This window comes from Nicotiana tabacum, chromosome 22, assembly GCF_000715075.1.
Source record: "Nicotiana tabacum cultivar K326 chromosome 22, ASM71507v2, whole genome shotgun sequence".
NCBI classification, from domain to species: domain Eukaryota; kingdom Viridiplantae; phylum Streptophyta; class Magnoliopsida; order Solanales; family Solanaceae; genus Nicotiana; species Nicotiana tabacum.
The window spans coordinates 92,170,592-92,194,451 of NC_134101.1; the positions used below are offsets into that span (position 1 = coordinate 92,170,592).

Genomic DNA, 23,860 nt, shown 5'->3' on the forward strand with positions numbered 1-23,860 from the left:
GGATAATTTTTGTATGGTTAGACTCGTTACTGAAAGGGGAAATTTTCTAAGTTTGGTCGGGCTCCAAGGTGCATGTCCGGGGTTGACATTTTTAGTTGACTTTTTGATTTTCTTTAAAGATTGCAACTTTATTATCTGGAATAGTTTCTTAAGGTTTGTATTTACGGTAAAGGGCCAAATATATCCCTGTACTTTTGAAAATGGTCTAAGAATACCCCCCATTATACTATTGGGTTATCTATACCCCTGCCGTCATACTTTTGAACAAAAATACCCTTATTTTTTATGGAGTGCCACGTGGCAGCACCAGATGAAAATGACCCATTTCTTTTTTTACCCGATCTGTTTTAAAAAACCTACCACCTGACCCAATATTTACCTAAGGCTAAACCTAGCATCTTTTGTTCAAAAGTAATTTTTTTGTAAAAACTAGAAAAACAAGAATGCAACAAAATATTTTTATTTTTCTTTAAAATTAATACACCTGTAGTCCATTGATTTAGGAAAGTCTTTTTTTTCAATTTTTACAAAAAAAAATATATATTATTTTTTCAGTTTTTTCAGTTTTCTTAAAGCATTTCTTCTGTAAAAACTTTTAAAAGAAAAATTGTAAAATATTTTTGTTTTTTTAGCAATAATGCACATGTAGTCCACTGCTCAAGGAAAGTCTTTTTTCTTTCAATTTTTACAATTTTTTTTTTCAGTTTTTACAAAATGAAAATATTTTTTTGAATCTTTTTTTTCCCGCTGTTACAAAAAAATTGGTTGAGAAAATTGCTTTTCGGGTATGGGTATGGTTATGGGTATGGGTCTTTTTAATTATTATTTTTCAATTTTACAAAAATGCTTTAAATTTTTTTTCTAGTTTGTCACACCTCCTTTTTGCGCGCCCGGCCCCGAAGGGTTAAATGCGCGAGGAGAGTTTTTCCAATTTAAGTGACAATATTCGAAATGGGATTATTTATTTAATTCAGAGTCGCCACTTGGGAAAGGTTTGGCTTTTGGTGTCCCAAGTCACCGGTTTATCTTGAATCCCAAATCAAGGAAAATATTCGACTTTTCCAAATGAAGTCTGCGAACCAGAAATTCTAAGTAAGGAATTCTGTTGACCCGAGGGAAGGTGTTAGGCACCCTCGAATCCCGTGGTTCTAGCACGGTCGCTTAAATTGTTATAATGGCTAAATATCTGATTTAAATATATGTTATGACTTACGTGCTTTATTAAGTTTAAACCGCTTTATTATTATCATTTATTTTTATAGAATTGCAACGTCGTGAAAAATGCGTTTCGAACCACGTCACAATCAATGCATCCGTGGTCGTCGACACATTTTGACTCCGTTGAGATTTAGATTTGGGTCATATCAATGTGCACCCGTGTTTTAGAAGGTTAAATTATTAAAGGTGCGCCTAAAGCAACTAGCGTATTGTTATTTTGGGGAAGGCCGTAAAATTCGCTAAACGGCCTGTCCCGAATTCTAAGTGTTTTAATATATACATTTAGAGGGCCCCGCAGCTTGTGCATTTTTTGTTTGTCGAGGCTCGTCTCATTCTATTTATTTAAAGGAATTTGCAACGTCATGAAAATGCATCTCAAACCACGTCACAATCAATGCACCCGTGATTAGAGACATATTTCGATTTCGTTGAGATTTGGATTTGGGTCACATAAATGTGCACCCGAGTTTAGGGAGATAACATTATTAAAGGCGCGCCTAAAGCAAACTAGCGCATTATTATTTTTGGGTAGGGCCGTGAAATTTTCTAAACGGCCCGTCCCAGAATCTAAGTATTTAAGACATATATTTTGTGAGGGCTCCGCAATCTGTACATTTTTATTTGGCGAAGCTAGTCTCATTTTTTTTTTATTTATTTTTAAAAGGATGCCATTTTTATGCTTTTAACAATACTAAAACTCAAAGCCTCTTTACCATTAAAATCTCATAACTTGTTAGAAGTTTTTTAATAAAAGGAGTTTAGCGAATGAGTGTTTCGGGAGTAGTAAGAGCATGTACTAATAATAATTTTGTCCGAATGACCTAAGCAAGGAAATGACGAACAGATTAATGTCAAACTCGTGTCATAGAACAACTAGTCCAATTTAATTAAATGACATCGGATAAACAAAAATCACATAACGCAAAATGAGAAAAAATGAAAACATAAGCAGAAAATTATCATACCAATTTCTATATTGCATCTTCGAACATTTAACGTAACATTTCCTTATCTAATACTTGAGGTTTACTAACCTTTGAACCTCGGCAAACTCAGGACGACAAACAGTGTCTCCTGCGGAACTCGAACCTGACCTCGCTCGACGAGGAACAACGACGAAACCTCAGAACAAACTCGACGAACCGGACCTCGACTCAGCTTTTGGACTTTGGACTGGAACTCGACTTCAACACAAGGTCGAGCAACTCACCTCCATGAACTCCGGTTCAACTAGTGGCGTGAGGATAGGGGAAACAGCCGCAGGGCTGCTTGGCGTGAAGCTGACGGACTGTTTGGTCGACGACTGTGGGGTCGACGGGCAGTGTTTAGTGGCTGGAGGCGTCGCTGGACATGGGGACGACGAACAACAGTGGTCGTCGGGGTAGTGACGCCGTGAGGGAGTAGTGATGCAACTGGTTTTTGACAGTAGGGCCAAGGGTTATGGAGGCCTGGAAGCGAGAAGGGTGACGACGAAGCTGGTGGCGACGGTAAGGTCGAGGGGGCGGTGACGGGCCTGTTTGGTGTTGGTGTTTGGACGTGAGGAGATGGTGGTTTTGACGGGAGGTTAGGTTGTTGCTGTTGGTCATGGTGCTGGGGGAAGGTGACGGGCCTGTTTGGTTGTGACAGTAGGTCGACGGAGGGAAGGTGACGGAGTGGTCGTTTGGTCGTTGGTTGGACAGTGACGACGAGGGGGGGAAGCTGGAGGTTGATGGTGGTTTTGGGTGTAGGACTGGTTGTTTTCGTGGTGGTTTTGGGTTAAGGTTGAGGGTGTAACGATGGTGGCGATGGAGGAAACCGGGCTGGTTTCAATGGAGGGAGCGTTAGGGTTTTTCTTTGCTTTCGTTCTTCTTCCCTTTTTAAGAAGAAGATTGTACAGTCGTCCCCCACTTTCTTTCCCCAGTTCCCTTTTTAAAAATCCCCCCGCGTGCCTTTGTAGCTTTGGCCAAGACAACGGACCCCACGTGTGTAGGGGTCCAAGATTCATGTCCCCCATGCGCGGTGGGGTTCCCCGTGTATGGGATTCCGTCCGTGTTCCCCACGCGTGTCCCCTCATGTGTGGTGGACTCGGATTATTATGGGCTAGGTCCGAAATTAGGCCTAAAAGCGGGTAATTTGAACCCGAATATTATCCTTTTGCCCGGACCCGATTAAGAACACAACGTTGTTCGACTAATCCTATGTAAGCAAAATAACTACAAAAAATAAGACTAATATTTAAACAAAACTATATCTTTTTTTAATACATTTTTTCAAGATTTAAAATAGCTACAAAATATTAATAAAACTATTTTTTTGTAATTTTCATTTTTATATAAGGATAAAAATATAAAGTAATATTTTTTTGTATTTTTCAAAAATTAAAATGACTACAAAACAATAATAGAACTATATTTTTGGTTATTTTCGAAATTATATAATGTACAAAAATAGAGTGCAATTTTCGTATTTTTCGAGTTTATGAGAAATACATAAACTAAAATTTATACATATATATTTTGTAATTTTTCTTTTTGCAACGAAATAAAGTAAAAATAGTTAAAATGGCTATATTAGACCCAATTTCACATATTCACGCTAAAAATGTGAAAATTCTCGGGGAGGGTCAAAAATCAGGTGTCTACATAGTTTTTAAAATTTTTTTTTTGTAAAAAGATTTTGAAAACTATTTTCATTTTTTAAAAAACCAATGCACCTGTAGTTCTTTAGGAAAGTCTTTTTTTTTTTTCAGTTTTTACAAAAAAAAAAAAATTCATTTTTTTCAAAGCATTTCTTTTTTTGTTATAAAAACTAAAAAAATGACTTTTCTAAAGCAGTGGACTACAGGTGCATTAGTTTAAAAAACGAAAATATTTTGTTGAATTTTTTTTTCAGTTTTTACAAAAAAAATGTTTTAGAACAAAAGATGCTAAGTTTAGCCTTGGGTGAAAATTAGGTCGGGTGGTAGGTTTTTTAAAACAGATCGGGTAAAAAAAAAGAAATGGGTCATTTTCATCTGGTGCTACCACATGGCAATCCATCCAAAATAAGGGTATTTTATTCAAAAGTATGACGATAGGGGTATAGATAACCCAATAGTATAACGAGGGGTATTCTTACACAATTTTCAAAAGTATAGGGGTGTATTTGGCCCTTTGCCGTTGTATTTATGATATTAAGTTATTTCGGCAAGATTAGAGCCTTCCGAAGTTGGATATTCACGTGAAAGGTTTACTAGTGAGTTGAGTTAGTTTGTTTGAGGTAAGTATTTTGCCTAACTTTGTGTGAGAAAAATTACCCCTTAGGATTTGGGTTGATTTTGCTATTTGTGTTATGTGAAAGTCGTGTACGCAAAGTTACGAGTAGGTACACAGGCTATATGTTATATTGGACCGATTTAGACTATTTACACTTTTTTCTATGTCTTTAGTTGAATTGTTATAATATGTCACCCCCTTCGTTGTTAATCCACTCAAACATTTTTTATCTACTCTCACATGGTTATTTGACGTTGTATCACTTGTTCCAACTCTTGTTATTTCGTTCTTATATGCTTTAGTTGAAGTTATTGTTTTCCTTATTGTCTTGTTACTTCATTAATTGTTCAACTACCATACTTGAAGTTGTTGTTTCCTGGAATATATTCTTGTTGAGTTATTGGTATTGAAGTTGTAATAGTTATTATCACATTGAGGAAAAGTCGTTAATTGTTGAGAAATCTTTCTTGTTGAACTATTCACTTTTATTTTGTTATTGTTGAGATTCTTATACACATTGTGGCTGAGCCATTGAGGTAAAGTTGTTAAAAGATAATACGCATGTGGTAGTATAAGACTAGGGGTTGAAACGCATGCGGTGAGACAAGGTGGGCATGATACATGTGTTGCTAGTAGGGGAACTACTTGAAGCCACGTGGTGTCATAAGGTGGGATAAAATGCGGGTAGCTATTTCGGGAAAAAATGATTAAATGCAAGGCTCCCCCAGTAATATAGGGAAAGATTGTAATTAAGATTGAGAAATGTGAATACAAGGCGGGTACCTCGGTTGTGATTCTTGTTATGCATTTCATATGAAAATAGTTATTGGTTGAATAGTTCTTGTTGCTTTTATTTTCCTTTATCTTACTATATTTGTCTATATTTGATTAATTGTGGTTTCCCTTATTTGCTCCCTACTTGTTGACTTTATGCTTACAAATTCTGTTATTTGTTTACATTGTTAAGCTATTTTGTTATAATTCATTTCTCCGCTTTTGTTTACTTCTAGTTATTATATTTTTTTTCAATTTATCTTATCCTAATAGGTGTCTTGACCTGGCCTCCTCACTACTCTACCGAGGTTAGTCTTGATAGTTACTGGATACCGTTGTGGTGTATTCATACTATACTTCTACACGTCTTTTGTGCAAAACCATGTACATATGCCCGTGCGAGACGCTAGCGATTGATTTTCTATCCTTGGAGACTTCAAGGTACACCTTCCCAACGTCCGCAGGGCTATGAGTTACCCTATGCTATATCTTATTAATGTTTATCCTTATTCAGACAGTGATGCATATTGATATTTTGTACTTTTTGTAGAGTTTATAACCCAGTCTCATCGAGTTTTGGGAGCACTGTAGCTGTGATTTAGGTTTGAGTTATTTAAGAGACTTATTAGTTTATATCTTAATTTCAGTCTTTATTCTTGTCATTTCTCTTGTTTGTTAGGCTTACCTAGTCTTGGAGACTAGGTGTCATCATGACATCCAAAGAATGGGAAACTGGGTTTGTGACAGTCAATCGTGGATTTTTATAGACATCAACTTTCCTTATTTCATGTCAACACACCTAGATAATTTTGATGCATATTTATCAGGCATCCTCAAATTAATAATCCAATCGCAAATCTCTCTTCTCTTATCGAAAGTGAATGTGTAATTGGTCTTAGGCTTCTGAATGTTATTGTTCAAGTATGTCAAGTACCGCTCACTTCGCCTACAATATTCTTTCAAATCCATCCTGGTCTTCAAATTATCTTTTTTTTTATTGCGGACGTCTTCTACATTATTAAACAAGTTATTAAAAAATTTCTTCTCGATAAGCATGACATCAACATTATGCCGAAGAAGATTGTGCTTCCAATAAGGTAACTCCCAAAATATGTTTGTTTTGTTCAGTTGTGTGGTACACCATACCTCGGTATCTTATTAACCAATGGATACTTTGTAACCTTAGCTAGATTCCTAACTCTGTTCCAAATCTTTTCAGGTGACAAGACATGCAGTGGCTCCTTATAATAAATTTTATTCTTCCTAAATACACTTGTAATTCTCCTAAACTCATCATCCTAGGCAAAAGGCGCAATGACAGTCAAACCATGTGTTCTTGGATCCATGTTTCAAAGTAAATGCATTTGCGTCTTCCATACAAGTCGGGCAAGCTATCTTTCCGATAGTTGACTACCCAGACATCATTTCATAAGCAGGAAAATAATTTATAGTCCACATCAAAGCAGCACGGAGTCTGAAGTTTTGTTTAGTCGATACATCATATGTTTCCAAACCTTGATGCCACAATAACTTCAACTCGTCAACTAGGGGCTGCATGTATACATTAATCAAATGTATTAGGTTTCGTGGACCTTGAACAATACAAGTTTGAAACAAATATTGACTTGTTATACACAATTCAGGTGGTAGATTTTACGGCATAAAAAACACTGGCCAACATGAATATGGTGCAACAAACACTGCAAATAGAGTGAATCCATCAGCACATAATCCCAACCTAATATTTCTCGTTTCTATAACGACCCGGCTAGTTGTTTTGAGAATTAATGCCTCGATCCTCTATTAATTGCTTTCTATTTGTTATTGCTATTGCGAGTTGCCGGGAAGATTCGATTTGAGTTTCGAAGTGTATTGGGACACTTAGTCGGAGCAGTATGAAGATGGCCTCGAAATGGAATTCCGTCAATAACGTTAGCTTCGTTGAGTGATTTCGGGATTAGGGGCGTGTTCGGATTGTGTTTTGGAGATCTGTAACTTATTTAGGCTTGAAATGCTGAAAGTTGAATTTTTGAAGTTTCCTGATCGATAGTGATATTTTGCTATTAGTGTCGGAATCCAATTCCGAAAGTTGGAATAGCTCCGTAGAATTGAATGTGATTAGTGTGCAAAATTTGGGATCAATCGGACATGGTTTGGTTGGTTTCGGCATCGGTTGTAGAATTCTTGAGATTCAAGTTCATTAGGTTTGGAGTGGAGGGTGAATCATGGTTTTAGCATTTATTGATGTGATCCGAGGGTTGGACTAAGTTCGTATGATATTTTAGGAATGGTTGTCATGTTTGGTCGAGGTCCCGAGGGCCTCGGTTCAGTCTCGGGTGTTTAACGAAATTGGATTTGGACTTAGGCATTTTCTAATATTGCTGAAACTGTCATGACTGCACCTGTGTATGTGGGACCGTAGGTGCGTCCCCCCTGACCGCAGATGCGGTAATCACTCGGCAGATATAGAAATTTCGAGGGTTTGAAGTTCATAACATCAAATTTGATTTTTAGCTCTGGAGAAGGTGATTGTTTGAGAGGGTTTTGAAGAGGAAATCAGTGGGTAATGATTCCTAACCCTATTTCGTTTATATTTCATCAATCTATTGTTGTTTTACACATTTTATCTAAGAATTTGAGTGGAAGAATGGGGATTTGGGAGACAAGTTCCCCAATTGAAAATCCGAGTTTTGAGTAAGATTTTGGAGTCGGATTTTGATGATTTTTGTTCGAGTGTGCTCGTGAGTGAATGGATGTTCATAATTTGTGACTTTTACCCGATTCCGAAATGTGGGCCAGGGGAGGATTTTCGGGTATTTTCTATTTTCTTACCTTAGCTTCGATTCCTTTAGCTAAATTCGTTGTTTGTAGTTATAATTACATTAGGAAATTTATTTGATTAGATTTGGGCCACTCGGAGCTGGATACTCATGGAAAGAGCGTGATTTCGGATTGATTTTGACCTGGTTCGAGGTAAGTGGCTTGCCTAACCTTGTGTGGGGAAATCCCCTTAGGATTTTGGTACTGTTGTTATATGAGTGTCGTGTACGTGAGGTGACGAGTGCGTACACGTGCTAATTGTTGAAAACCCCCATTTTCATTAAGTAAAGATCTATGTTTTCTTGTAATTGAGCAATACTGTACTTGAAGCCTCTTGTTTAGTTTAGGAAAAGCATGCTTATGTTATTTAATTGTCTTACCTACTTTAACGACATACTTGTATTCTGTGCAACATGTTTAGAGTAGAATTCATGTTTATTTTCGAATAGAACTGTAGATTCTTTCTTGAAACTGTTGTGTGTTTACTTTGGGACTACATGACGATATTGTTTGACTCAAAAGATATCAGAATCATTTTGAATAAATCAATCAAAGAAAATGAAGGAGTAAATCTTAGCTAAGTGTCACACCTCCTTTTTACCTACACCCCCGAGAAGGGTATAAGGGAGTTTTTTTCAATTTAAGTGACAATCGAAACGGGATCATTTTATTAAAAATTCAGAGTCGCCACTTGGGATAATTTTATGATGTCCCAAGTCACCGGTTCAAATCCCGAATCGAGGGAAAGATTGACTCTGTTTTACAGTCCGCAAGCACAGAAATCCGGGTAAGGAATTCTGTTAACCCGGGAGAAGGTGTTAGACATTCCCGAGTTCCGTGGTTCTAGCACGGTCGTTCAACTGTTATAATTGGCCTATTATCTGATTTTAAAATTTTTTAGCCTATGGTTCAATTTTAACTTTAAACCGCTTTGAATTATTTTAAGGAAGATTTCAACGTTAGCCACAACACGTCTTTTGACCGCGACACATCAAATGCACCCGCAGTCTGAGACATGTTCTATTTGACGTTGTTAAGATTTGGATTTGGGTCACATGAAAAGCGCACCCGAGTTTAGGAATGTAATATTATTAAAATAACGTGCCTAAAGCAACTACGCGTTAGTGAATATTAATGGCTTAAGCATACTACTAACAGCGAAAGCCATAAAACTAGAATAGAAGTAACAAAACATTTAAAACCCAATTTGATTACATGTTCAATGTCACCCCTATGACCCCATCAAACAACTGATTTTTATTTCTAGCAACATACCAAATCTATACGACAAGCTTGATCCAGTAACACCACGAAGGCATAATATTAAACAACGGATAATGAAGAAATTGAGTTAAGCAGAAGAAGTGGATTTCAAATGACAAAGTTGAAGCTCCTAAAGCATATTGTTATGGAAGTAGTTCTCAAAATCAATCAACTCTAAAGGATGAAAACATAGTTGCCTTTCTTTCCTGCCTCTATGATGGCACGTCCAAAAAGAAGGAAGAAAAGGAAATCTTAAAATGGACCAAAGACAACTTCTCAAATATTTATATCAAACTTTGAAGGATCTTTCCAAATGCAAATTTAGAACTTATACTCTCAGGTATATCAAATAGAAGTCTAAACCTAGTTAGTGACAAATATATTAGTGGACTCCTAATTAATAAACTTAGAATCTGCTTCAAAACACTTGTTCAAATAGAAAATCTACACAGTAGCTCGTAGTTCTTCAATAAACATATAAAATCTCATTCCTTTAGCAATCTAAGAAATTGAAGAAAACCCATTAAAGATCTATTTATCTACTCAAGATGAGCATGAAGTATACTGTATGTCAGCTATAATACTTTCAAAACTCAAAAATTAGATTCAACACAAAAGCCATAAAGCTACAAGTTCATACATGTGTTGAACTCAACCAAACAAGCAGAAATATTCATGAAAGTTGCGAGCAACCATATGACGATCACACACTCTTATTAACAATCGCGAAACAGATCCGAGTTTCATTTGTTAATCTCAAAAATAGTAGCGGATCAAACAATCTATAAGCCAATCAAACCCTGGCTCTCATCATGCTTTAAATCAGCACCAAAACATAAGGGAGTTTTTTCCAATTTAAGTGACAATCGAAACGGGATCATTTTATGAAAAATTCAGAGTCGCCACTTGGGATAATTTTATGGTGTCCCATGTCACCGGTTCAAATCCCGGATTGAGGAAAAGATTGACTCTGTTTTACAGTCCGCGAGCACAGAAATCCGGGTAAGGAATTTTGTTACCCCGGAAAAAGGTGTTAGGCATTCCCGAGTTCCGTGGTTCTAGCACAGTCGTTAAACTGTTATAATTGACCTATTATCTGATTTTAAAATGTTTTAGTCTATGGTTCAATTTTAACTTTAAACCGCTTTGAATTATTTTAAGGAAGATTTCAACGTTAGCCAAAACACGTCTTTTGACTGCGCCACATGAAATGCACCCGCAGTTTGAGACATGTTCTATTTGACGTTGTTAAGATTTGGATTTGGGTCACATGAAATGCGCACCCGAGTTTAGGAATGTAATATTATTAAAATAACGCGCCTAAAGCAACTATGTGTTAGTGAATATTAACGGCTTAAACATACTACTAACAGCGAAAGCCATAAAACTAGAATAGAAGTAACAAAACATTTAAAACCCAATTTGTTTACATGTTCAATGTCACCCCTATGACCCCTTCAAACAACTGATTTTTATTTCTAGCAACATACCAAATCTATACGACAAGCTCGATCCAGTAACACCACGAAGGCATAATATTAAACAACGGATAATGAAGAAATTGAGTTAAACAGAAGAAGTGGATTTCAAATGACAAAGTTGAAGCTCCTAAAGCATATTGTTATGGAAGTAGTTCTCAAAACCAATCAACTCTAAAGGATGAAAACATAGTTGCGTTTCTTTCCTGCCTCTATGATGGCACGTCCAAAAAGAAGTAAGAAATGGAAATCTTAAAATGGACCAAAGACAACTTCTCAAATATTTATATCAAACTTTGAAGGATCTCTCCAAACGCAAATTTAGAACTTATACTCTCAGGTATATCAAATAGAAGTCTAAACCTAGTTAGTGACAAAAATATTAGTGGACTCCTAATTAATAAACATAGAATCTACTTCAAAACACTTGTTCAAATAGAAAATCTACACAGTAGCTCGTAGTTCTTCAATAAACATATAAAATCTCATTCCTTTAGCAATCTAAGAAATTGAAGAAAACCCATTAAAGATCTATTTATCTACTCAAGATGAGCATGAAGTATACTGTATGTCAGCTATAAAACTTTCAAAACTCAAAAATTAGATTCAACACAAAAGCCATAAAGCTACAAGTTCATACATGTGTTGAACTCAACCAAACAAGCAGAAATATTCATGAAAGTTGAGCAACCATATGACGATCACACACTCTCATTAACAGTCGCAAAACAGATCCAAGTTTCATTTGTTAATCTCAAAAATAGCAGCGGATCAAACAATCTATAAGCCAATCAAACCCCGGCTCTCATCGTGCGTTAAATCAGCACCAAAACAAAAGTGGAAAGGGAAAGAGATGAGCCTGAACAGGAATTGTCGGATAAATTCGACTTCGAATGTACAAGCGAGGAAAATTCAGCGTCGTATTGGAATGGAACTAATGCAGCGGCTAAACTAGACAAAGGATCCGGAACTTGAACCTCGATCGACACCTCAAAACTCGAGCCTGAACACCGTAAGCAACTTCCAATTTGCAATCAAAATTGATATTGAAAAGAAGAGACAGAGATCTATTTTTGAATTTTTTCCTTCTGAAACACGATTCCACACTACCACAAGAATATAACCCCCAATTTCCGTCGAGTTTTTCTCTTAAGATTCTGTCTCCATTACATTCTATTCCCTTTGTTCTCCGTCCATATGTGTGTGTGTGTGATGCTGCCGATTTTAGAGGGGTGGTGAAGGTTGGCTATGGTGATCAGGTGGGGGGCTGTTTAGGGTATGTATGGAGAAGAAGATCGAAGGGTTCCAAAAGGAGAAGCTAAGGGTCGTTGGCTCTGTTCAATCGAGAGAGAGAGACGGTCCCCGTATGTGTAACGACTGCTTCAGCTCTTTGTAATTTTTTTTTGCTCTCATTTCTGTTCAAGAAGAAGCTGATGGGTCTGTTCCATTTCCTAAACAAAACGCTGATAGCTCCTTTAGTGTATATCCCCTGCGTTATTTTGTCCCCCTCTCACCGTAGAGTCTAGGTCTAATGTGTATTTATGTGTATTTTGTCATTTAGTCTATAGGTCTTTTTGTGTTAAGTCCTTAGGGTCTTTTTATTTATTTTTTGTTCCAAAAAAGATTCTAGAAGGGTCTCTAGGATTAGCTTAATGGGTATTGGACATTGAGCTTAAAGAATGAGCTAGAAACTTGGGCCTTTATGACTAGCTATGTTTAAAATTAGCTTAATTAACTAAAAGTATTTTTTAAAATATTAATTAGTTCTACTTATGCAAAAATAAATATTAAAATAAGACTGACCATTAAAACAAAACTATTTTTTTGGTATTTTTCAAGATTAAAAATGACTACAAAATATTAATGAGCCTATTTTTTGTAATTTTTGTTTTCTTGTTATAAAATAAAAGTAAAAGAGTAAAAATGAGTTGAAATAGCTTTATTAGGCCTAAATTAAATATTTACGTGCTAAAATATAAAAAATCTTGGGGATAGTCAAAAATTACATGTCTACACTAAGTATAATAATCTCTAGAACGAAAGATAGATAAGGGGAATATGGATGATAAGAATTCTTTATCTCATCTAGACCAAAAGACCTTCTACAATAATATCCTCAATCCTTTATGTAAGCAAGTATTATGGATTGGCAAAAGTGTCCGCCCTTACAAAGTTGTTGCACGCTATATATATAAGGAAGCCAACCTTTTTGAGCTCTAAGACAAGTTATAGGGAATATTCAAAAGAATATTCCTAATGTCCCCTAATGGGCCTGCACTACTGCAAGGGTCGTACAATCTCTTGTTTGCCTTAAGGTCGCCCTTTGCAAGACATCGAGCTGCGAGGATCCCGTCATTCGTCGTACTCATCAACGGTCGTGGTTGTTCAAATTTGGACCCATACAGTTAGTCCCTCCACTTGTTAGGGTTGCAACTCGGTGCGTCCTCGATGAGCGGACACCATGCGCTCTTACGGAGAAATTTGACCCTACGAGGTGTTACGGCCTGGCCAATGGTAGGCGGTCAGCGTGCTTAGCAAGACACCAAGTAATGCATTTTACCGGGAAATGACATCATCTTTACGTGGGTCATCATTATGCGTTTTTCCAAGATGGGGGATTGATGGCTTGTCGCTTCGATTTTGGTGCAACTCTGTGTCCTTCCGCTTCGATTATGGCACCACCCATTCCTATAAATAGGTGGAGAGTTTGTTTTTTCAAAAATTCATGGCTATTTCATTTCTGATTATCCCTCCTTATTTCTCCGAGTTTGTCTTAACACCCTTCTGCTTCTTCTTCTCACACTCTTCGTTCACAACCTCTTCTTCTTCCTCTCTTTTTGCTGTGTCACTACCTTTTTAACGAAAGCATGCCAAGATCACATCGATCTCATGAAGGGGTTTTCGAGGCCGCCCTGTTGTCCATGGCGCCTCCTTCAGGTAGTGAGGATATGACAGTAGAAGAAGGTGATAGTCTTCATATGGTAGAAGAGTTACTGCCGAGACACCCCATGTCTCGAAGTGACTTCCTCAAAGATCCCCCTTCTACTCCTACCCCCATATTCTCTGAGACGGAACAAGTTCACATAGGCGCCCTTCGTGCAAAGTATGTCATTCCCGCTCATGTTGACATGGTTCCAGCGGGAAGGGATTTCGTAGAGGTTCACAAACCTGGGTATTGTGATTTCTACGAGTACCCTTTCGTGATTGGATACTCTTTTCCCCTCCTCCCATTAGTAGAAGAGTTCTGTAGGTTCTACCAAATTTGCCCGGCACAACTTTCTCCATACACGCTCAAGATACTTCTGATGTTGACCAAGTATGCGGAGTTGGCGGAATGCGATGTTTATATCCATCACCTCTTGCTCCTGTTCTCGCCCAGCTTCCATAGGGGTACTATGGTGCATTTGAGGCATCGTGGCACAAAAGGATTGGTGGTTGGGACCGATGACCGAGCAAGTCACAAGTTTTGGCATAAGTATTTCTTTGTCAAAACTCAACACATTGTTTCTGACTCCGCCAGGTTCCCGGAGCGGTGGAACGAGACTCGTAAGTGTCGCCACTCATTTTGCTGTTCCTTCATCTATATTCATTATAGGGTTTGTTTGTTTCTTGTTTGCAGCTATGAGACGTCAGCCCCGCCCTATTGCCGATATTAGGGATTGGGTAGCCTGTCTGTTGCCCCATGCAGCGGAAACCCTAGATTGGCCCGCCTTCATAATACCTTATGGCCCGAGAGTGCCATCCGGTAAATGTTTCCCCCTTATCGCTTTGTTAGTTATATGTCGTCATCTATTGATACGACTTTCCATGACAACAGGTCGAGGAGCTTCCAGGCGGAGGGCACCAGTCCCTGCATTCCGACAGGCCATCGCTGCCGCATGAATGCAGTTTGCTTTGACTGAGTCTGTTCGAGGGGTCATGCTCAACCGATTCAAGTATAAGGTTCCTCTCGGGACATGGTCGTGAGGGAGGAGGCTTCTACAATACCGGCCCTGCATCTTTTGGATGAATCTTCTTACGGGGATGAGTCGTCGAGAAAAAGGAGGAGAATGGAGCTTGGGAAGGATGTGGCCGTGGACGCTGGTAGAAGTAGGGCATTGCATACGGCACATGTTCCCACCTTTATGGCCAACACCATTTTAGCGGCGAGGTCTCCCCAAACGGATGGAATTTACCCAGGGGCCAGCTCCGTGCGCTCCACTAAGGGTTGCGCGTCATCCAACGTTGGAGGGGGTCGTCGTGTCGAGGGCGAAGGATCAGGTTTAGATGTCGACCCGGAGGATATTCGCGAGTTTGTAGGTCGCCATACTCACGTGGAGGTCAGAGTGGAAAGATCTGGTTGTCACATAGTTTTTCCGGGGGACTACAATTTGTTGTTGAACTGCGATCAAGTGGCGTCTGTTTTAGCTCCTCTATGTGTTTCCCCTAAGTGCGAGGTGCTTATGGCAATGAGAGACATGGAGTTGTCTTGTCGTCGGCATGGCCTTACAAGTAGGTGTCTTTCTTTTCCTTTTCGTTGTTGGTCTTACGTTGTGATTGTCGACCTATGTTTTTGTCTTTAACTACTCATTTTCTCTTTTTTTGTGCTAAACCCTTATCATGGAGACCGAGCGCGAGCGTCGGGAAAGGAAGAGGAAGGCCATTTACGGGAAGATGTCTTCCAAATACCAAGAGAATCGTGCTAAGCATCGCACAATGGCAGATATTTATAATCAGCACCCTGATTTTCAGTTGTTCTGTGAAGGACTCAATCAGAGGGAGGACCAACTGGCGCGTAAGGTCAAAGAGCTAAGGGAGCGAGATAAGGAGATTATGAAGGGTGTCGCCTGCAATAGTGAACTTGAGGCCTCCCATAAGGTGAAGGAGGATGAGCTTGAGTTAAGCAGGGGGTGATGGCCGAGAATGCCGACTTACAAGCAAAGGTGGCCAGTTTGACTGCTGAGTTGAGTATGAAGGCGGTGGAGAATGAGGGGCCTAAGGGCGAACTGAACGTCGGTGATGATAAGCTGGCGACAGCTATTTCTGAAAACAACGTCCTTAGAGGATACCCTTCGTGTTTGTAGGTCAGAGCTGACCGAGGAGAAGGAGGCCTCTAAGCTTAAGGTTGCGGGGCTTGAAGGGTGTGTTAAGGATTTGGAGGCGGAGCTATCTGTGTTGAATGGACAAGTGGCCTCACTGAGAGCGAAGGATGCATGTCAAAGCTCACAACCTTCTACATCTCATTCCTCGACCGATCCGGTCGTGCCTCGTTGCTTATATGAGTTGTGGGTCCATGTTGAGTCCTGACTTGATGTGTACAAGGCTCTTCATGCCGAGGGAAGGGTAACTAAACTAGAGCTTTAGGTCGTGCATATTGAAGCTCGGGCAGCTCGGGAGGCATGCGGGTACGACCCTCTTACTCATGACGGGGATGACATCAACTTTGATGATGTGAATCGTCTTACTTCTAACTCTTGGTACGAAGATGCGTACCCAACCTGGGGTAACGTGTAATCTTTTGCTTGTACTTACTTTTTGTTTTGGGACTTCTGTAAGGGGATTGCTTGAGCTCGTTGTAAAGATAGGTGTAAGTAACATTTTGATGTAATGTAGAATTTGTTTTGTCGATTTGGTGGTGATCTTTACAATATCTATGGCATCCGGGGTACTTGTTGAATTGTTAAGCCGATTTAGCTTTTGGGTGAGGTTGATTCCTTTTCTTTTGGCGATGGCTTTAGCCTCTGTGATGCTATTTTCGAACGATCGTCAAAGTGGAATCCCATCGTAGTTCGATCGAGGTCGAACTCATATTTTCGTCGATGGCCTTGGCCATTGGGATGTTGCATCGAGTTGTCGTGGAAGTAGGATCCCGTCGTAGTTCGAACAAGGTCGAACTCATATTTTGGTCGATGGCCTTGGCCAATGGGATGTTGCTTCGAGCTGTCATCAATGTAGGATCCCGTCGTAGTTCGAGCGAGGTCGAACACATATTTTTGTTGATGGCCTTGGCCATCGAGATATTGCTTCGAACTGTCATCGAAGTAGGATCCCGTCGTAGTTCGAACGAGGTTGAACTCATATTTTCGTCGACGGCCTTGGCCATTGGGATGTTGCTTGGAACTATCATCGAAGTAAGATCTTCTCGTAGTTCGAGCGAGGTCGAACACATATTTTCGTCGATGGCCTTGGCCATTGGGATATTGCTTCGAACTGTCGTCGAAGTAGGATCCTGTTGTAGTTCTAACGAGGTTGAACTCATATTTTTGTTGATGGCCTTGGCCATTGGGATGTTGGTTCAAACTGTCGTCGAAGTAGGATCCCGTCGTAGTTCGAACGAGGTCAAACTCATATTTTTATCGATGGCCTTGTCCAATGGGATGTTGCTTCGAGTTGTCGTCAAAGTAGGACCCTGTCGTAGTTCGAGCAAGGTCGAACTCACATTTTCGTCGATGGCCTTGGCCATTGGAATGTTGCTTCGAGCTGTCGTCGAAGTAGGATCCTGTCGTTGTTCGAACAAGGTCGAACTCATATTTTTGTCGATGTCCTTGGCCATTGGGATGTTTACATTGGAGGTTTGATCATATTCCCATAGGAAAATACATGTTGACTTTATTCATACAATGGCCATTTAATTATATTCTTGTAAGAATCACATGTCGACTCTGTACATACAATGGAGATTTGATTATCTATATCTAGTCCATTCATTACTCGGTCTGGAGAACACGTCGATGGGTGGGGTAATGAACAATACTTCGAATCTCGAGACACCCCCCTTGACGCCTTATTAAAAACCTCACCGAGAAAACCCGATTGGGAAAAAACCCCGGATAAGGGAAAAAAAGTACGACTTAGGTGGCGCCTCCTTTCAGAAGTGGAAGTATTTGAGATGGGCGACATTCCAATTATTTTGGAGTAATTTTCCCTCCATTGTCTCTAACTGGAATTCTCCTTTGTTTGTTGTCGCCGTGATTTTGTATGGTCAGTTAAAGTTTGTTTCTAGTTTTACCTCATTAGGGTCTTTTGCTGCTTGTGTTTTAGCTTTGAGGACGTAATCTCCGACCTTGAGCGGTCGCACTTTGTTCTTCTTGTTGTAATACCTTTCTACTTTTTGTTTTTGGGCTACCATCTTATGTGGGCTATGTCTCTTCGTTCTTCGACTTCATCCAGATCTTGTAGCCTACTTTCGACATTGTTTGGTCTGCTCTTGTTGGAGTATCTCAAGCTAGGCTCTCTGACCTGGACGAGTATAAATGCGTTAGTCCCATAGACTAGTGAATATGGCATCTCGCCTGTGCTGGTTTTTGGTGTAGTATGGTATGCCTATAATACTTCTGGTAGTAGTTCAGGCCATAGCCCTTTGGCGTCTTTGAGCTTGTTTTTCAATATATGCAGTATTACTTTATTGGAGGATTTTGCTTGACCATTGCCAGCGGGATGGTATGGTGTGGAGAGTATTCATTTGATGTGCCATTTTTCGAAAAACTCAGTCGTTTTCTTTCCGACAAACTGAGGTCCGTTGTCATAGCTGATTTCTTTGGGGATGCCGAAGTGACATATTATATTTTTCCATATGAACACGATAACCTGTTGCTCACGTATTTGAGTGTATGCACCTGCTTCCACCCATTTAGAAAAGTAATAAGTTAAAACCAAAAGGAAACGTACCTTACCTCGTCCTGCTGGGAGGGGTCTGATGCTATCCATCCCCCACATTATGAATGACCATGGCAAAGTGAAGGAATGTAGGAGTTCCCCTGCTAGGTGTATCATAGGGGTGTACTTTTGACATTGTTCACACTTCCTAACGTACTCCGCGACCTCTTTTCTCATGGTGGACTAGTAATATCTGGCGCGGATGAGGCATCGCATGAGGGCGCGGTTACCCGTGTAGGCACCACAACGCCCTTCATGTATTTCTTTTAGTACTCGCCTTGTTTGATTTGGCCCAAGACATTTTTCCAAGGGGCCGCCGAACGTTCTCTTGTAAAGATCACAGTTTACGAGGCTGTATCTGGCTGTCTGTATTCAGAGATTTTTGGCTTTTTTTTTATCTTGTGGGAGCGTTCCATCCTGCAAATATGTCACGAGACGGTTGTGCCAGCCCTAAGTTAGGTTTACAGAATGTACCTCGACTTGGTCTATTGCGGAATGGAGAAGGGTGACCACGTTTTCCTTGTTGATATTTTTGGTGGCTGCCGCTAGCTTGGCGAGGCCGTCTGCTTTGATATTCTGCGCCCTAGGTATTTGGTCAAGGCGGCATTCATCGAACTCTGGCAGCAGTTTGTGAATTTCTGACTGGTACTTTTGTAGTCTTTATTCTTTGATTTGGAAAGTCCTGGTGACTTGGTTCACCACGAGTTAAGAGTCGCAATGGAGGACGAGTCGTCGAGCGCCATATTTGAGGGCTAATTTCAATCCTGCAATCATAGCTTCATACTCGGCCTCGTTGTTAGTCATCTTGGGGCATCGTATGGACTAGCGAATTACTTCACACATAGGAACTTTGAGGACAAGTCCCAGTCCTGATCCCGATGCATTAGATGCACCGTCAGTGTAGAAGACCAAGAGGTCGGAATGTGCGGAAGTGCGGAGTGCCTCCTGCTCTACTTCAGGCAATATTTCTGCACTGAAATCAGCAACGAAATCGGCGAGCACCTGAGACTTAATGGCAGTTCGCAGTTGGTATATTATGTCGTGCTCGCTTAATTCTATGGCCCAATTTGGCCAATCTACCCGATAATTCGGGTTTGTGTAGGATACCCCTCAGGGGGAAGGTTGTCACCACTTTTACGGGGTGACATTGAAAATATGGTCTAAGCTTTCGTGAAGCTACGACTAATGCCAAAGCTAGTTTTTCAAGGTGAGGGTACCTTGATTCGGCATCAATTAAGGTTTTGCTGACATAGTAAATTGGAGATTGCGTACCTTTGTTTTCGCGGATCAAGACTGTACTTACCGCGACTTCTAAGACTGGTAGGTACACCAGTAGGCATTCACCCGGGTTTGCCTTGACGAGTAGTGGTGGCGAGGATAGATAAACTTTCAGCTTTCTCAGGGCGTCGACGCATTCTGCTTTCCACTGCAGTCTATGGTCTTTCCTTAGCACATTGAAGAATTTATGGCATCTGTTCGATGATCGTGAAATGAACCTCGACAGGGCGGCTATTCGTCCGGTTAATTTCTGCACCTGCTTCTTGTTGTTCAATGTCTCCGGCATTCCTTCGATGGCCCTGATCTGATCCAGGTTGACCTCGATACCCCTTTGTGACACCAGAAAACCAAGGAAGTTTCCTGAAGTTACGCCGAAGGCGCATTTTTCGGGATTCAATTTCATTCCATATTACCTCAATATCTTGAAGTCTTCCTTCAGATGGCCAATGTAATCCTCTTTCTTTTTCGACTTTACTAACATGTCATCGATGTAAATCTCCATGGTCTTACCGAGTTGTTCTTTGAACATCTTGGTGACTAACCTTTGATACGTCGCCCCTGCATTCTTGAGTCGGAATGGCATTACCTTGTAACAGTACGTTCCTCAGTGAGTGATGAAAGTGGTCTTTTCTTGGTCTTCTTCAGCCATTAAAATTTGGTTGTAACCAGAATAGGTGTCTAAGAACCTGAGTAGTTCGTGTCCCGCCATTGCGTTGATGAGCTGGTCGATGTATGGTAACAGAAAGGAATCTTTCGAGCATGCTTTGTTTAGGTCGGTGAAGTCGACACACATCTGCCATTTCTCATTCTTCTTTTTCACCATGACCACATTGGCTACCCATTGGGGATATTTCGATTCTCGAATGGAACCATTGGTGAGTAATTTATCAACCTCTTCGCTGACCGCCTCATTGATGACGGCATTGAACTTTCTCCTCATTTGCCGTAACCTGTGTGTGGCGATATCCCTTGGGATTACTTGCATATCTAAATGGAAAAAGGCAAACAAATCGACATTGTTAGTTACAAACTCACAATATTTACCTGGTTTTGAGAGGTTGTGTCCGATATAAGCCACTTTCATGCTATTGGCGTTGTCCAGTTGGACGGGGTCGAGGTCTTCTAAGGTTGCCTTGCAAGCTTCTACGACATCCGGGTCCTTGGTGGCCTCTATTTGTACGTCGGATTTGGTTCACGATATGACTGATTGCTATGCTTCCGCACTTGCCCCTTTTAGTTGTTTGGTGTGTTTGCAATCTTGGGCGATCCGGTAGCATTCTTTGGCGGTGCGTTGCTCGCCTCAGATGCTGAATATCCCCCACGGGGTAGGAAATTTAATTAGTTGATAGAAACTTGACGGGATGGCTCGCATGGCATGCATCCATTGACGCCCTATGATGGCGTTGTAGGCCGTTTCCTAGTACATGACGTGGAACGTCGTCCCCAGGGTGACTTCTCCTGCTAGGACGGGTAGCACTATCTCTCTAGAGGTTCGTTCCAGTGCATTATTAAAATCCGTCAGTGTTATGCAACACGGTATTATTTTATCCTTGAGCCTCATCTGTATGAGAACTTATAGGTGAACAATACATGCGCCGCTTCTGTCATCCACCATTATTCTTTTTACGTCGGTATCCGCGATGCGTAAAGTTATAACCAAAGCATCATAGTGAGGGAAAGACAAACCGGTTGTATCCAACTTATCGAAGATGATACTGTCTTCAAGGTCGTCATACCTGTCACGACCCAAATTGGAGGCCGCAACGGGCACCTGGTACCTTACCCAACAGAGTACTAACGTGACGTATTCTTTCTTATCATACCATCATGGGTAAATGGGACGGAAGGGCTGTCATGATATAACCAGAATGAGACATAAGGGAATACTCAACATAGGATGACCCAACATGATATACAAACTTATACATGTGACATGCCTATAAGACCAAAATGAACACTCGTACACTGAACATAGGCCGACAAGGCCATACAATCTTTCATATGCATGACATCTGTCTACAATCCTCTAAGAGCACATACATATCATAAGGTTAGGACAGGACCCCACCATACCAATCAGTACATGTCCAAATCATATTGACCAAATAGGTAACTCTGGAGCAAGTGGAGTGCACCAACACCTTCCGTTGAGCTGATAGCCTACTAGGAGGAATGTCAACCTATCTATCGGGACCTGCAGCATGAAATGCAGTGTCCCCAGGCAAAAGGGACATCAGTACGAATAAAGTACCGAATATGTAAGGCAGGAAAATGTAAATAAGAACAGTAATGTAAAGAGAGATAGAGGAGATACAACCTGTAACATCTGAGTGCCTCTGGGGGCTACTGACATGAAATGCATAATACATATATATACATAAACTTTTTAAAATCATACGCATCTATGGGCATCATCATCATCATATCGTACCCGGCCTCAAAGAGGACCCGGTAAAAAAAATGTACTCGACCATCATAAGGCTCGGTAGAATCGGACCCGACCACGTGGAGCTCGGTAAACCCAACTGATTAGTTGTTGCACAATAGGTGTCGTACTCGGCTGACTATAACGCGCCTCGGTAAAGTAAAATAGATACATATATATAATGCATGCTCAACTCATGGAATCATGCTCTAAACCTTTCAGAATAATGTAAGGTCAGTATCCTCTGTACACATTATCAGGACTAACTCTTCACTATGAACCTTATAAGAATTAGGAAGTATCAAAAACATTGATAACATAAGAATGAGAGAAGCAACATCAACATCAATTGTTCCATAAGAGGGGAAACAATTTAAGTACTGCTAGCTTCTAAGAGTAGAGTATCTTTGGAAGATCGTTCATTACATTACATACAATCGGAGTCATGCAAAAGAAGGAAAAGGATAGCCTCACATACCTTGTATATGTACTGCCCAACCTCAAGCTATGCAAATGTCATGACTCCTTAGTCTACAATAAGAGAAATGACACTATCGTTATCGTTTTAGCATCGTAATTATTATGTATCGGCCACAACCTATTTCACAATGAAATGGAAAGCACCTCCCCTATATATATAACTTCACACAAGTCAAAACAATCACAAACAACCCAACATATCTCTATCACTTCATACACAACACGACAACCATAATAGTATCAAATAATCCGAAAATGTTACGACGAACGACCAACAAACAACCTTGCCATTATGTGGTGTTTCTCTACACCCTTCCTCCTCTCAACTCTATGAAAACAATAGCAAAAGAGACAAACCAATACCAACACAAAACCGCCTACAAAATAGTCCCACAAGTTCATCAGCTCAAAAGTAATTTTTCAGTTTACTTAAACACGTTTCGACTTGTCTTTTCTCTCAATTGAGAAACACAACCAAAAGTACATAATTATACCTCTTATCCAATAAACCAGCCATGAATTCAACTTAAAAATAAGTTCACAACCAGCCAACCATTACACAAGAACAAACAACATACCATTCTTTCGAAACTAGCTAGGTCTATTCTGTATGATCGAGTTACAACTCGCAAACGCATAGATAATGGAAGGATAAGCATAAACGAACCTTGTACTGACTATAATCAACGAAACCTGGTCCTTCTTCATCAAAAATAAGTTCCTCAACATGGCTACAAGAAGGAGAAAGAGAAACTAGCAAGCTGTTCGGACTTTTCAGCACTAGAATCGCATCGTAACACCCGGAGTACCCTAGGGTTTGTGTGGGATTTTTGGGTAGGAGTTGCAGGGGCTCAATTAGGTTTTCTTGGTCTGAAAGATAGGTGAAATAACTGTGTTGATAGTTCCTTAAATGACCCCTCTTGGCCGACTTTGGGGTTTTTAATTGAGTCCTCTCATTTTGGCAAGTAGGTGATGCACCTACTAGTTACCTACCAGCCTGCGCATTCTCGCAAAAGTACGAGTATCTCTCTACTCTGACTCTGTATCGACAAACAATTTAATGCTTTAGAAAACTAGATGCATAGATCTTTAATTTTGTTGGTAGATCATCCCCTAATTCCAAGTATATTAGGAGAAAAGCTCAGTTACATTTGACCTAATTTTCAGCACATTTATGAATAGAACTTGTGATGACCTTTTCCAACTTTTGTTCCATAACTCGCTTGACATCAAAACATAACACCAACTATCATACG

General features: G+C 40.1%; 1 long non-coding RNA gene across 2 annotated transcripts in view; it reads right to left on the reverse strand.

The window, feature by feature from the left end:
- Positions 1–6,300: 6,300 nt before the first annotated feature.
- LOC107767289 (uncharacterized) overlaps positions 6,301–23,860 on the reverse strand; it is a 36,937-nt gene continuing 19,377 nt past the window's right edge. Inside the window, exons 4-5 of one of the 2 annotated variants that reach the window (XR_012705456.1) lie at positions 22,603–22,655; positions 6,301–6,776 (exon numbers count right to left, since the gene is read on the reverse strand). This is a non-coding gene — a long non-coding RNA (uncharacterized LOC107767289). Of the gene's footprint in view, positions 6,777–21,568; positions 21,894–22,602; positions 22,656–23,860 lie in introns of those variants that run through there. The other variant, XR_001643879.2, reaches the window with a different exon arrangement.